Here is a 13,638-nt window from a genome sequence, read left to right as displayed (position 1 = left end):
CTGGCAGCTGGCATTGGTGGCAGTAGCTTCCCTGACTTTTGCCCCCTCAGCTCTTCCAACAGTGTGTAAGCTTCAAATTTTTGCATCAACACGCTTTCTCATTGGAATTATTAGAGCAGCTTCTGTTTTCGCTCCCCAATCCTGATATAAGTCTGGTCTGAAATTTTTGCCATGTAAATGTCTTATTTTCACGACCAACAGAGGAAATTGTGTTATTTTAGGTGATAATTGCATATGAGCAGAATGAATTTTTTTCCTGAAATACTCTCATTTTAACAACTGCCATAAAGACAAAGCTATACAGTCAAAAAGAAACTGATAAAAGTCTTTTTCTTTCTTTCTCTATTTCCTTTTTCTTTTGCCTCTTTGGTTTGTGACTTTTACAAATTCCAGTTGATTCAAAATGTACCCACAATGTTTAACGACTAGGGCAAGTGAGGATATAATGAATTTAGAATAGTGTTTATTTTACCTTAACCTGTGTACTTTCTGTTCCAAAAGAAGAGAGAGGATTCCCTTGAGTACGATATTTATGTAATTTTCTGCCACGAGTTGCAGAGAATTTCCTAGTATTCCAGGAAACATCCTCTCATGAGTCTAGAATTCTCTATCAAGTATAAACTTCTTGTTACAATTTCAGCCTGATGGTAGACGTTTTTTTTCCCATCAGGAGCCTGTGTCTGACTGTTGTTGTTTGTTGTTGCTGTTTGTTTGTTTGGGGGAGAAGTTTGAAACTTCAGTTTTTTTTCTTTTTCAAGGGAAGATGGCAACATGGTCTGGCATCATTATTACTCCAGACTCATTTCCTACATTTAGAGATACCATGGATAGGATTAATGATGATCATTTAGGGAAAAGGGTTGAAGTAGACAAGAACTGAAGAGGATGTGATAATTAGAGTGTGCAGATGGGTGGAAATTCTACTGGAGAACAAGCCCCATTAGCAGCTCAGCAGTTAAAGCCATTCGTTTTAGGAGCAGATGTGCAGTGTTCTTTATGGAATATGGTGTATGTTTGAAAGGACATATGGAGAAGAGCAGTTGAGGATAGCTATCATTTTGTAAGTCCATAGGATGATGAAATAATTGTGAAAATAGATTTGGGGTTTTTCTTTTCTTTCAGAAAAGGTCTTAATTTCCATTCTCTTCTTGCAGTGCTCTTGTGAGTGTTTCTGGACTCTCTCACTAAGGTTAAAATAAGTTCTGCCATCAAAGCCCTTTTCTCACCTGAGCACAGAAAGAACATGAGGAACATGACCTTGCTGAAGTTGTTGATCAAATTATAATGAAGGGGATCACAGGAAAAGTCTTGCTTATAATCAACAACTCTCTTCAACTTTTTAGTTCCAGACTCTTTGAAAATGCTAACTCAAAATGTTAGGCTCAGGGCACCTCCAAAATGTGTCCTGGGGTGAACCAAGAAATCTCCCTGCTGTCCATCATGGTGCCCTCCAAAGCAATCACTTGCCATGTATGTTGCCACCATTCATTATGAATCTCCATTATTACTTCTCTTCAGATGACTAAACACAGCGCCATTATCATGGCTCCGTATCCGGTTGGCCTCTATTCCGATTTAATGATGCTGTTGGTCTGGTTTTTAAATAGCCTTGTTTTTAATTTCTGAAGTCGATCAGTCTAAAGAGGAAAACTCTTACTGATGTGCAAATTATGGACTGCATTTCACTTTGCATTATGTATTTTCATTATTCACATCGTGTTGCATTCCTTGGCAGAGAGCAGAGAATTTTGAAAAAGTACATTCCTAGTGCCCTAAGTGTCATTTAAAACAAAGTGATTTTCCTACAATTTGATTTCCGTAGGGTTCCTCTCATTTCTGTCAGGTTTGGGGCCTGTTGACCTAGGTGGATTTGCATAGCTAATAGTAAGTCTATAGTAAAAAAACAAAAAACAAAAACCACATCTTTTCCAAGAGAATCTCAAAAGATAAGGAACTCAAAAAAAAAAAAAAAAAAAAAAGGGCTTCCCTGGTGGCGCAGTGGTTGAGAGTCCGCCTGCCAATGCAGGGGACACGGGTTTGTGCCCCGGTCCGGGAAGATCCCACATGCTGCGGAGCGGCTAGGCCCGTGAGCCATGGCCGCTGAGCCTGTGCGTCCGGAGCCTGTGCTCCGCAACGGGAGAGGCCACAACATTGAGAGGCCCGCATACCGCAAAAAAACAAAAACAAAAACAAAAACATAAGCAACTAATTTAGAGATGATAGTGTGTTAAGGGCAAACTCTCAACTGTACTATCAGTTCCTTTCATTGATGATAAATGATTGATATCTGGAGCCTTCAGCTACTTTAAGTCAGATGTAGAATAGCCAAGTGAAGGTCTCAGGTGTGAGAATGTTCCAGTGGGAGCAGCTTTGCCCTCCTTGTGGGTAAAGGCAATTCTTCAGTCAACCAAATTTGTGCAAATGGTCAAGTTTTTGTTTTGCATGTCTTATGACTGATCCCCAACTGCTCGTTTTTGTGAAAATGTCTTAGTAATAATACATTTCTCTTACAGAAATGTTACAGGTATCTTTCTTGAATCGGTCTCACTGACACTAAAGTTCAGAAGAATCGATGCTGTACCTTTTTTATTTCTGTAGCTGAATTTCTATCTTGATGATTATTTCAGGATTACCATAGTTCTGAATCATCAAACTTTCTGTAGTTCCCTTTGATTTTTCAGCTTCAGTGCAGAAATGATCAATTTGACCTTTCTGAGGGCTCATATTTCCCTCGAGGTCACCTTAAAACATCTTTGATTTTCACTTTAATCATGGCATATTTGCCTGTTCTTGGATTACTTTTTCCCTTTTTCTGTGAATATTTATCATCTCTCGAAGTATTGCAGAAATTCTGCCTAGCTTGTTATTTTATCTGTTTGTCAAAAGGAATGTATCTATATTCCAGATGGAAGCTGCTACACAGTAGCAGGTTTTGCACAGAAATTCAGATTTAAGATAATGACAGAACATAAGCATTTCATTGAAAATAATCAGCCTTATATGTGAAGTGTATACACCTATGGGAGGAGATTTCATCCATTTAACAAAAACGTATTTGGTATATATTTTGAACCTGGCCTTGTGTTGGGTGCTGAGAAGCAAAGATGACTAAGGCACTCGTTCTGCCGTCAAGAGCTGTGGCGAAGAGAGAAAGGTACCTGAATGGGGGTACCATGCAGTGTGATAGCAGTGCAGGTACCAGGTATCCTAAGAATAGAGAAGAGGCTGCTCTTTCCTGATCTTCCTTTACTGGGATGCGAGGAGGTGATTGGAGACTTTAACACTATCATTAAATCCGGCTGAAGATGTGAAGGTCCGAGGTCACATAGATACAACAACTTGACTCAAACTAAGAGCTAGATGACCTATATACATTCTATCTGCTTAATGACCGTGAGGCATGCAGACACCTCATTCTTTAAAATGACATTCTGCTTAGAAACTTCATTTGCTTAAACAAATTGATATTCTCCTGTCTAAGGACCTGCCAGGAAGGAACATTAATTGCATGTATCTTTGAAGACAAAAAATGATGGGCTATGAAAAATGTGGAAGGCCCAAGAAATGAAAACATCAAGGAGGAGTTTTATTGTTTATCATGTAAGGAGTATTGACACCACTTCTTTTTTCTAAATGATAGCAAGAATGGGAGCAGGGTCTACATTCGATCTTTTTCTGATAGTGGGTTTAGACGGGCAGTTGAGAAAGAAAAAAAGGGAGAAGCTGAAAAATCTAAATAGAACTTTATCTACTTTACAGTTTTGCCTAGGCCCAACCCTGTGTTATAAACATAAATGACCTGGACTCATCCACTGCTGAGCGAAGAATGGCTTGCCTGTGTAATGTGATCCCATTTAAATGGAACTGTGGAAATAGTTCATTAAATTTCATTCTTACCTGTGATATAAAATACACATGTCACATAGTACATAAAAAGATGCCTGGAGGGTAGTCCTCCCAAATATAACAATGATTATTTTGTGTGTTGGGATTTGAGAGCTTACACTTTTCTATTACACTGTTTTGTTTTCCTTTAATTTTCAAAAGTTTATTCAAAAAAATGCACCACTCTACACCAAGCATTTTGCTATGCTCTGAATATATAACATAAAGCCAGGGTGCATTTAATATTTCCCTCATGAATGCATATCATTTTTAATAACTGAGAGTAATAATATAGTTATATACAGCTGGCAAGATTGAGCAATAACGACTTTTTAAACTCAGAGATTCAATATAACGTAGGGATATTTGACAAAGAAATATTTGAGCGGTGTCAATCTGCAGATGTATTAGTATAGTCCAACATTGCCTGGAGCCTGAACCCCTAAGAATGAGAGTGAGTTTTTAGCATCATTAATAAGCTCTCCTTCAAGAATATTTAACCTGTTTGTTTAGGTTGGGGATTTCTTCTAGAGTTAAGCTATAATTCTATCTGCTTGCAGATAAGGTTTTATTTATTTTTAGTTTTGCACTTTAGTTGGAAATGGGAGGTAAGTGGCCTTGATCAAGAGATGGGCTGGAGAAAGTTTGTAGAGATGACAAATTTTATAAGGTGATTTGTAAGGTTATTCAAGTGATATAACATCCAGGGGGAAGCTTGATTTATGTTGTTACAAGAGAGCAGACAATGGAAAGATTAAATTAAAAGATAGGCCACAGGAAACATGTCTGAAAGCAAATTGTGCATTTAGAATTATTTCCCCAGGGATGATATCTAGCCCTCAGTGCTAAGACTATATGCAAAGTAGATGTTTTCTTTATGAAACAAATCCTTCGAGAAATATTTTAAAACAAAATATTTATAGTTACATTCTCTGGCAAAGTGTGTGTGTGTGTAACATTTTAAAGTGTGTTTTAAATATTTTAAAACAAAATATTTATAGTTACATTCTCTGGCAAAATGTGTGTGTGTGACATTTTAAAGGAATCAAAACTGATATCCTAAAATCACAGTTTATGTCCTAAAATCCTAAAATTCAAGGAGTGTTTTCTTTTTTTTTAAGTTTTGGAATTACCGGCTTTGTTTATTTCTAATGTTGGGGGTTATATGTTTGTTTCACTAAATGATAATGTGTGAGTGAGAAAAAGAAGCACAGGACAAGTAGTGATAAGGAAATTTGAGCTCAGAATCTAGGAAAACAGTTATGTAGCAAACACTTCAGCCTGAATGTTTTTTCTACCAAAGGTTTCCAATCATCTAAAGCCACCACTTATTGAGGATGAAGAGGACCAAAGTTTTGGTTAGAGAATGTCCTGATTCTCTAATGAACTTAACATTTAGTTAAATTTTTATCTTAAAATAAATGATATCATTTGATTTATGAATAAATACGCATGTATTATTAAAGTTCTATTTAGATTTTTCAGCTTCTCTATGGATAAATAATAGTGCTCTAGAAGCTTATAAACATGCATATACAAACACAAGACTAGTTTGTCCACAGAGAGATAGTGGAGAGATTAAACTTACTTATCAATAGCTTCTTGGAGGAGAAATAATTTAAGCAAATTCCCAAAGTTCTAGCACTACACCGGAATGCATTTCCCCCGCTAAATTGAGAGGGAATCACATGTGTAAAGTTTACACTGAACAATTAGGACTCAGGATACAATCAGAATATAAATTTATTTTTCCTCTATTGACTGTTAAAACCCACCCTTTGGGGCTGTCTTTTCCACTTCTTATATAATATTTGGGAATGGTCCCATGACTTGTGGGGCCTCCTGGAAAATCAGAGCCCTTTGGTCATAGCAGTTGCCAAAAAAAAGAGAGTCTCAATTTAGTAATTAAAATATACTGTCCAGAGTGATAACTGAACCTCTGAGCTTTAGTGCAAGTTCAAGTTTCCCCTGCCCTGCGTAGGGCTTGCTTCCGGTTGAACTCCTGCAGGTGAGAAAGAGAGCCTGCTAAGCTCGTCTCTAAGACCCTGCCTTCCTGCCTACTGCTTCCCACTCTGCTTGTCCAGCCTTTGGCTGCCTCTGGCTCTTTCTTGGTTGAAGCCTGCCAAGGACAGATTTAACTTGACTGAAACCCAGGATGCCTCTGGCCGCGGCTGATATTTGAATTGAACCTTGTCCTTGTTGCCGAGGTCCTTCAGAGTTCCCTTCTGGACTCTTGATATGAGGGACGGCATGCCTTTGGCTGGCATTAGGAGACCCACCACTCTGAAGATTATGTCTTTTTTTATGAGGTCTCCTTGCCCTGTACAGGAATCCCTCCTGGAGAGTATTATTTAAAACAATCCTGAGCTGACATTCCTCCTGCAGGTTGCACATCTGGTCAGCACACACCTTGGACCTGCCATTGTGGAGACGCAGTTATTCCCCAACGGAGTCCTCTGCTTTGGTGCCACATATGTCTTCAGCCAACATTTCGCCCATGAAAATGTCCGCAAAATCCAGGGACCACATATCCCCTTCTCCAAGTGGTTTCCTTGAGAAAAAAGTTCTCCTTCCCCTCCCCATGGGCTGTGATGCAAAATCCTTACAAGTCTCTCCAAAGTAAAACTCTCCTTCCTTTCCATCTTTCTCTACTCTTCTGCTTTCGTTCTTTTTTTTTTTTTCTCGGTACGCGGGCCTCTCACTGTTGTGGCCTCTCCCATTGCGGAGCACAGGCTCCAGACGCACAGGCTCAGCGGCCATGGCTCATGGGCCCAGCCGCTCCGCAGCATGTGGGATCTTCCCAGACCGGGGCACGAACCCGTGTCCCCTGCATCGGCAGGCAGACTCTCAACCACTGCACCACCAGGGAAGCCCTGCTTTTGTTCTTAAATAGCCTTAATGTGACTGTAAGGGACCATGAGCAGAAAATTAGAACTTTTGATTACTGTTTATGAATGTCCTATTAAGGTGGTTTAGGAGGTTGTTGCCAAGCTATTGTCTTCAGGTTTCAGCTAAAACTGAGTCAGGAAGTTCTGTACTTTAATATCCTGTTATAAATATATTTGTACCCATTGTTATGTAATGGGTGCATATGTGTGAGTGTATGCATGTGTATATGTGTATATACCCCCTCTCTCTCACACACTCAGACACACAGACACAACTGTGTTTGTATCAGTACATTCTCTTGTTATACAGGCCTTCATGGAGGTTTTCTCAATGTAAACCCTCAGGCACGGGGGATACAAAATGAGGAAGACTTTCTTCTACAGGGGATCTTGGTCTCATCAGGGTGATAGAGACATAAAAGCAGATATATACATTGCAAAGTGAGAAATGCAACTCTCAGGCTCTGTTAGCTACTTGAAAGACAAGGAGGGTTAATTACGATGGAATAGAGGATGTGACCCAACAAGCACCACTAAACCAGTGGTAGGTCAGGATAAGGATCTTCGAGTTAATGGGCAGTAATTAGAACTCCATCCTATGAATAACAGGGCATTCCTGGAGCTGCTGAAGAAAATGTGTGTGTAAAATCACTTTCACGTCATGATATTGATCCAACATTTAGGGTTTCCTGCTTCTTGTCTACCCTCCTTCTACCTCCTTTAAGTGTGCAGTACCCTCTGAAAATGTCTCACTTGCCGTATCTTACCATCCATGAGCCTGGCTTTCAGAAACCAGCCTAATCAGACAGCTGTGTATGTTAATCAAGCATAAAATTGTTCTCTAGAATACAGACTGTTTTTAGTAAAACTGTATAGTAGAGACAGCTTCGTTCAAGTCTCCACAGAAAAATGTTTTGTTTTTCATCAGAATTCAGTAAAAAGGGAATCTGTGTGCTTATGACTGTGCAGATGAAACTCTGCAGACTCCAAGAAATTTCGTCTGGAAAAAATCAGTGCAATTGTCAGGAAAATGCTTAGATGTTGAGAAGCTACTCAGAAATGGAGCAAAATTCAGGGTCAACTAATTCTCTTGAGTAAATAAAACAGTGATTTAAAAAATGTTGTTCAGTTTCTATATGTCAAAGACAGTGAGTCAAACGGTTTTTTTCTGAAACTTCAAAATACTGTTTTCCATGAGTTGAAAATAGAAATATTTTCCATGGGCTGTACTACTTTAAAACATATCATATGTATTGATTATAAATGCCACTAACTTCTTAAATTGTTGTTACGTGTGTATCTGTTGACTAATATTAACACTTTAATGTTTGCTATTAATCTTGCATTAAGAATGTTATCCTATGGTACACTTTTAATCAATGGTAATGACAAAACGAATTTGCAGGCTATGTTTTGTTTAAATTTACTTTAGGTTTAAGGGTAAATTTAGTATGTTTATTGTCCTAACTTGAGCTAATTTGGTTGTCTAGGGACTTGCTGGAGAATTCACAGAATTTTTCCAGATACTTTAGGGTTGACTGCAAATTAAAACCATATTTGTTTATATATCCTAATAGTACCTTTTAATAGGAGTTCCAAGAGAACAGTTTTCGTAAACATGAAATATGTGAGAATTTAAAATAAACTATTAAACTGAGAGAGATGGTGCTTACAGGCCCCAAACAGGCTGGCTTTGCCTGTTAACCTTCAACGTTATCTTCAGAGCTTCCCCAGAATATTCCATATCCAAAGATCAGTATGCACAACCTGAAACTGAATCTTATCAGGTTTTAATCCATAGCTCAAAATACGTTATGGCATGTTAAATTACTTTTCTTTGTGAACTAAGAAATACAGCAAAGAATGAATTCCTGGGGCACTCTATCATATGTAAACGATAATGCTGACATTTCAGAATCCTTTCACAAGATTCTTAAGGTAACACACTGAAGAGCTATCCTCTGATACAGATCGTGGCGTCACTGCTTGCTAAAGTGATATGGTCTGACAAAGTTCAGCTCAGCATTTCTAGATAATCCAGAAATCCACCTGGTCCCTTAGTGGAACAAGCCACAGCTAAAACAATGCAGCAAGTCCAGCCTCATCTCACGTCTAACATAGGATGATAATTTAACTTTTGCTAAGGAAAGCTTAGGAAAAGATGGAGATGGTTGACTCCTTCTAATTATCCATATATATATTAGTTACTCCTAAGTACTTAAAAAGCTTTTAAAAAAATTTATTTACTTTATTTATTTTTTGGCTGTGTTGGGTCTTTGTTGCTGTGCGCGAGCTTTCTCTAGTTGCGGCGAGCAGGGGCTACTCTTTGTTGCGGTGCGTGGGCTTCTCATTGCGGTGGCTTCTCTTGTTGCGGAGCACAGGCTCTAGACACGCGGGCTTCAGTAGTTGTGGCTCACAGGCTCAGTAGTTGTGGCTCACGGGCTCTAGAGCACAGGCTCAGTAGTTGTGACACATGGGCTTAGTTGCTCCATGGCATGTGGGATCTTCCCGGACCAGGGCTCGAGCCCGTGTCCCCTGCATTGGCAGGCGAATTCTTAACCACTGCACCACCAGGGAAGCCCACTCCTAAGTACTTAAAACAAGTTTCTTTTCAATTACATTTTTAAGACTTCCTCTCAAACTCACCTTAGCCTTTTAGTTTTGTATCATTGAGTAAAGAGCCAGATTTTGAAATCAAACTCCTCTGATACTTCTACTTCATTTTTCCTAGTTTTTTCTCTTCCTTTGACTATCATTTAAATGTTCTTGTCTTTCAGCATTCTTCCCTTGGTTCTTTTCTCTCCAGGTCTGTATATTTTTCCATGTTGACCTTGTTTATTCTCCTAACTGCAACAACTGTCTCTATGCTGTGAATCTTCAAATATATGACTCCATTGTAATTATCTCTTCTGAACTCCAGTAATGTTGGAGCATTTTCTCCAGTAATGTTTATCCAACTTCCTACTAGACATCTCCATCTGGAGGTCTCACAGGTGCCTCGTCAGCACCTAGCCCCCAAACCTACCGGCACTTAAGGATTGCTAATGTTAACCCCTGCGGCACCGCCCTGTTACCTCACCATCAACAGAATGTTACCATTCTCCTTTAAAAGAGAACAACTGTCCACTGGTCTAGACACCACTCTCTGTGTGACTCAGGAGGAGACCCACTGAACTGTTAGTGCTTTTGTCAATATTCCCCTGTCTCCCAACATTGACATCCTCACTATCAAAATTTAATTTTGGGATTTTGACATCCAAACTAATGATTCCTCCAATACACGGGCTTCCAGATCCTTGACTTCTTCCTCCAAAATCTTGTCCTCCATTCTGAGACATCTGCTCCCATGATCAGCCTAAAGCTTACCAATCTTTAACAAATGCCTCTCATCCTTTTAGCTTTATTTCTTTACAGCCCCACCTCCTATGATTTCTCAAAGCCCTTAAGACTTTTCTACAAACTATTGATCCCACGTGACTTTTCACTACTACTCATCCCTCTGATATTTTCAGTTCCCTGCTCATCTAGTTGAAGTCCCACAGTCAGTCAATCACATCTCATATATATCCCAACTCCTTCTCCCCTGTGGACTGGCAAACACAACCCAGTTAAATATGGTCTCTCATCTAATCTGCACCTGCACCTGAGCAGGTAACTGCGGTGAGAAAAAAATCACACAACTATTCTGACAGATCTTTAAATCGACCATTCTGACTGACTTCAAGTAGATCCCAGTGTTACCTAAAAATTCTCCTCTATTTCCCCATGATATGCACTCTCCCACTCTTCTAGATCAATAGGGTATACCTGTTCTCCCCCCTTTAATCTTCACCACATTCCCCTCCTTCTAATTCTGAGCTGTAACTTTGTTTCTTCCTGCACGAGGAAAATAAACACTACCAGACAAAAATTTCTGTCTTCTCTTTCAAACAAATCTAGAAAGTTTTCTGCATTTATAACTGAACACTCGTTCTTGGTTTTTTTTTTTCCCACCTCACTCCTCACCCAACTTCCTCTTCCTACTTCTAGATATTAGGGTGTCTCAATCCCAGTGTCTCACTGCTTTGGTGGTGTCACCTAGTCCCATAGGTTTAAATGCCATCCACATGCTGACCAGTCACAAATATGTGTGTTACCAGCCTGACCTCTCTCCTTGATTCCCAGCTCGAGTATCCATTAGTTTACTCAGCATTTCCACTTAGATATTGTGGAGGTTGTTAGGGTTATTCATAAATAATCACTTTTGCTACATGGTAGAACTGCATTTCTCTGAAACTTCCTCCTCTTGTAGCTAGCCATCTGCATTTTTTCCCCAGGGAAAGTGAGCAGGCAGTGTTTTAGGTCATTTACAAAAGAAGGCTTAAAGAGCCAGAGAACAGTAGCCATATTCCCTTTGCTGTCATGCTCTCTATCAGGGGAAGTATGTGTCTAGAAAATCTTCCATTAGATTGGCTCTCTGAGTGACTGAAGTAGGCAGCACTGCTGTTGACCCTTGCTGGACTTGAAGCAAGATTAAGAAATAAATCTATATTTTTTAACCCAATGATATTTGGGGATTGTTTGTTCTGCATCTGAACCTAGCTTATCCTGACTGATCATATTTTTGTTATGCACCTCAAATCTAACATATTCTTAACAAACCCTTGCCTTTTCTATTCAAACCTGATTTGCCCATAGTTTTTCCCATGTCAGGAAATGGTATCACCAATCTTCCAGTCTCTATGTCAAAAACAACCTCTTTTTCTCCCCTAAGTCACATCCAATCCATCAACAAATTCTGGTGGCTCTACTTTCAAAATCTTGCCAGATGTAAGCTAGCTACACCAGCACCTACCACACAAGCACTCTGCTCCAAGCCTGACTTTTGCAATCGTCTCCTAACCTGTCTCCCTGCTTCCGCAGTTACACCACTACAGTCAACTTTCTACATAGCATCCAGAGTGACCTTTTAAAAAATACCATAGATTCGGTTGTTCCTCTGCCCCAAACTTTTTAATAGCTTTCTACTACATGCAAAGTAAAATCTAAAGTCCTTCCCTAACTGGCAAGATTGTATCATCTGACTCACTTCTAATTGCCTGATTTCACTTCTGCTTATCAATCCTCTTTCTCTCAGCTCACTGCTTCAGACACTCGTTTCTATCACTCAAATGCACTGTGTAAGATACTCATCAACTTTTTGCTTGCCCTTTCACTTGTTTACATACCAGTTACCATACATTTAAGTTAAATCAATACTACTTTGAATCTTGTCATAATAGAGTTAGGTTTCTGGCTAAGACTGATCACCAAGTACAGCAAGGAGTGTTCTGTATTATTCAGAAATGTGTGTTGTACTCTTTCTGCCATCTGTTGACTTGTGACTTTGAGACTGTAAACAATTATTATAAGAAACTATATTTGTTAGAATGTTTCTTTTAAAAGAGCTGTTTGTTCAGTTAAAGTTGTAAACCAAGTTAAAATATGTGAATTCTTAGATACTCCTCCTTTCAATAGGTGGAAACTAATTATCCTACCTTGAGTGGGCTGTACTTGGTGACTCACATCTATTGAATAAAATGTGGCAAAAGTGACAGTGTGGTTTTCAAGACCAGATCATAAAAGGCATTGCGGCTTTTCCTTTGTGCTTTTTGTCTGTCTCTCTCGGTTCACTTACTCTGGGGAAAGTCATTTGCCATGTCATGAGGACACTCAAGCAGTCCTGTGGAGAGATATACCTGATTGGAAACTTAGGCCTCCTGCCAACAGCCAGCAAAGAGTGAGGCCTCCAGCCACAGTAAAGGAGAACTCTGGGGAAGTAAATCCTTCAGCATCAGTCAAACCTTCAGGTGACTGCCGTCTTGGCCACCATCTTGACTGAAACTTCATGTGAGACCCTGAGCCAGAAACACTCATCTAAGCCCCTCCCTTACTCTCAGAAATAACATGTGTGAAATAACATATGCTTATTGTTTTAATCTGCAAAGATTTGAGTAATTCACCATGCAAAAAACAGATAAATGATACACCCTATTATTTTTGCAGTAGGGGTTTAATTTTAATAAAATATAATCAATGTGAAAATTTATCTCTTTACCATGATCTTACTGATTTTGTTGTAAGAAATTCAAATGGTAAAAAAATTGTATAGATTACCTTAAATTTAAGTACATATGTAAATTTTTTCTTCTTTGCATAGTTTTGACTATCAAATTAATTATAAAATGCTTTGCACAGTCTCTTCCATAGGCGTAAAAATATGGGAAAGTCAGGAAGTGAGAATGAACATCATATTTGTTGAGTAGGGTGGATGTCAGCCAGTCTAGAGAAGGAGGTACAAAATGGGGACGAAGTCAAATAGCCTGCCTCTGAGCGATCCGATACTTTTGGAATTTATCAACAACTGCCTCTAAGTTTAGTTAAGTTCAAAATTTTATTGACCATTTACTCTTTTCCAGGAACTGGGCTACAGATTCAAAGACAAACAAGCCTTGGTCCTTTTCCCGGAAGAGTCTAGTGGGGGAGTGATAGAATCAGGGGATAACCACGTTATGTGTGGGGTCAAATGCAGGCACCTTCAGGCTGCTTCTGGACAATTGCAATAGACTGTGCAATAAGTCTGAGGATAGAAGGCACATTGAAAAAATCAACTGGAAATGTCCTTACCAGAGGAAGAGAAGGGAAGAAAGAAAGAAAGAAAGAAAAGAAAGAGAGAGAGAGAGAGAGGGAGGGAGGGAGGGAGGGAGGAAGGAAGGAGGGAAGGAAGGAAAGAAGGAAGGAAGGAAGGAAGGAAGAAAGACAAGGAAAGAAAAGAAAAAAAGAAAAGGAAAGGAAGGAGGAAAAGATTAAACATTCTCCCATTAAATGTATAGGAAATGAACCTTGC

This window comes from Aethalodelphis obliquidens, unplaced genomic scaffold, assembly GCF_003676395.1.
Source record: "Aethalodelphis obliquidens isolate GAN/ISIS:26980383/991018 unplaced genomic scaffold, ASM367639v1 scaffold15, whole genome shotgun sequence".
Lineage (NCBI taxonomy): Eukaryota > Metazoa > Chordata > Mammalia > Artiodactyla > Delphinidae > Aethalodelphis > Aethalodelphis obliquidens.
The sequence above is the reverse complement of the archived record's forward strand: the minus strand, read 5'-3'. Positions refer to the sequence as shown.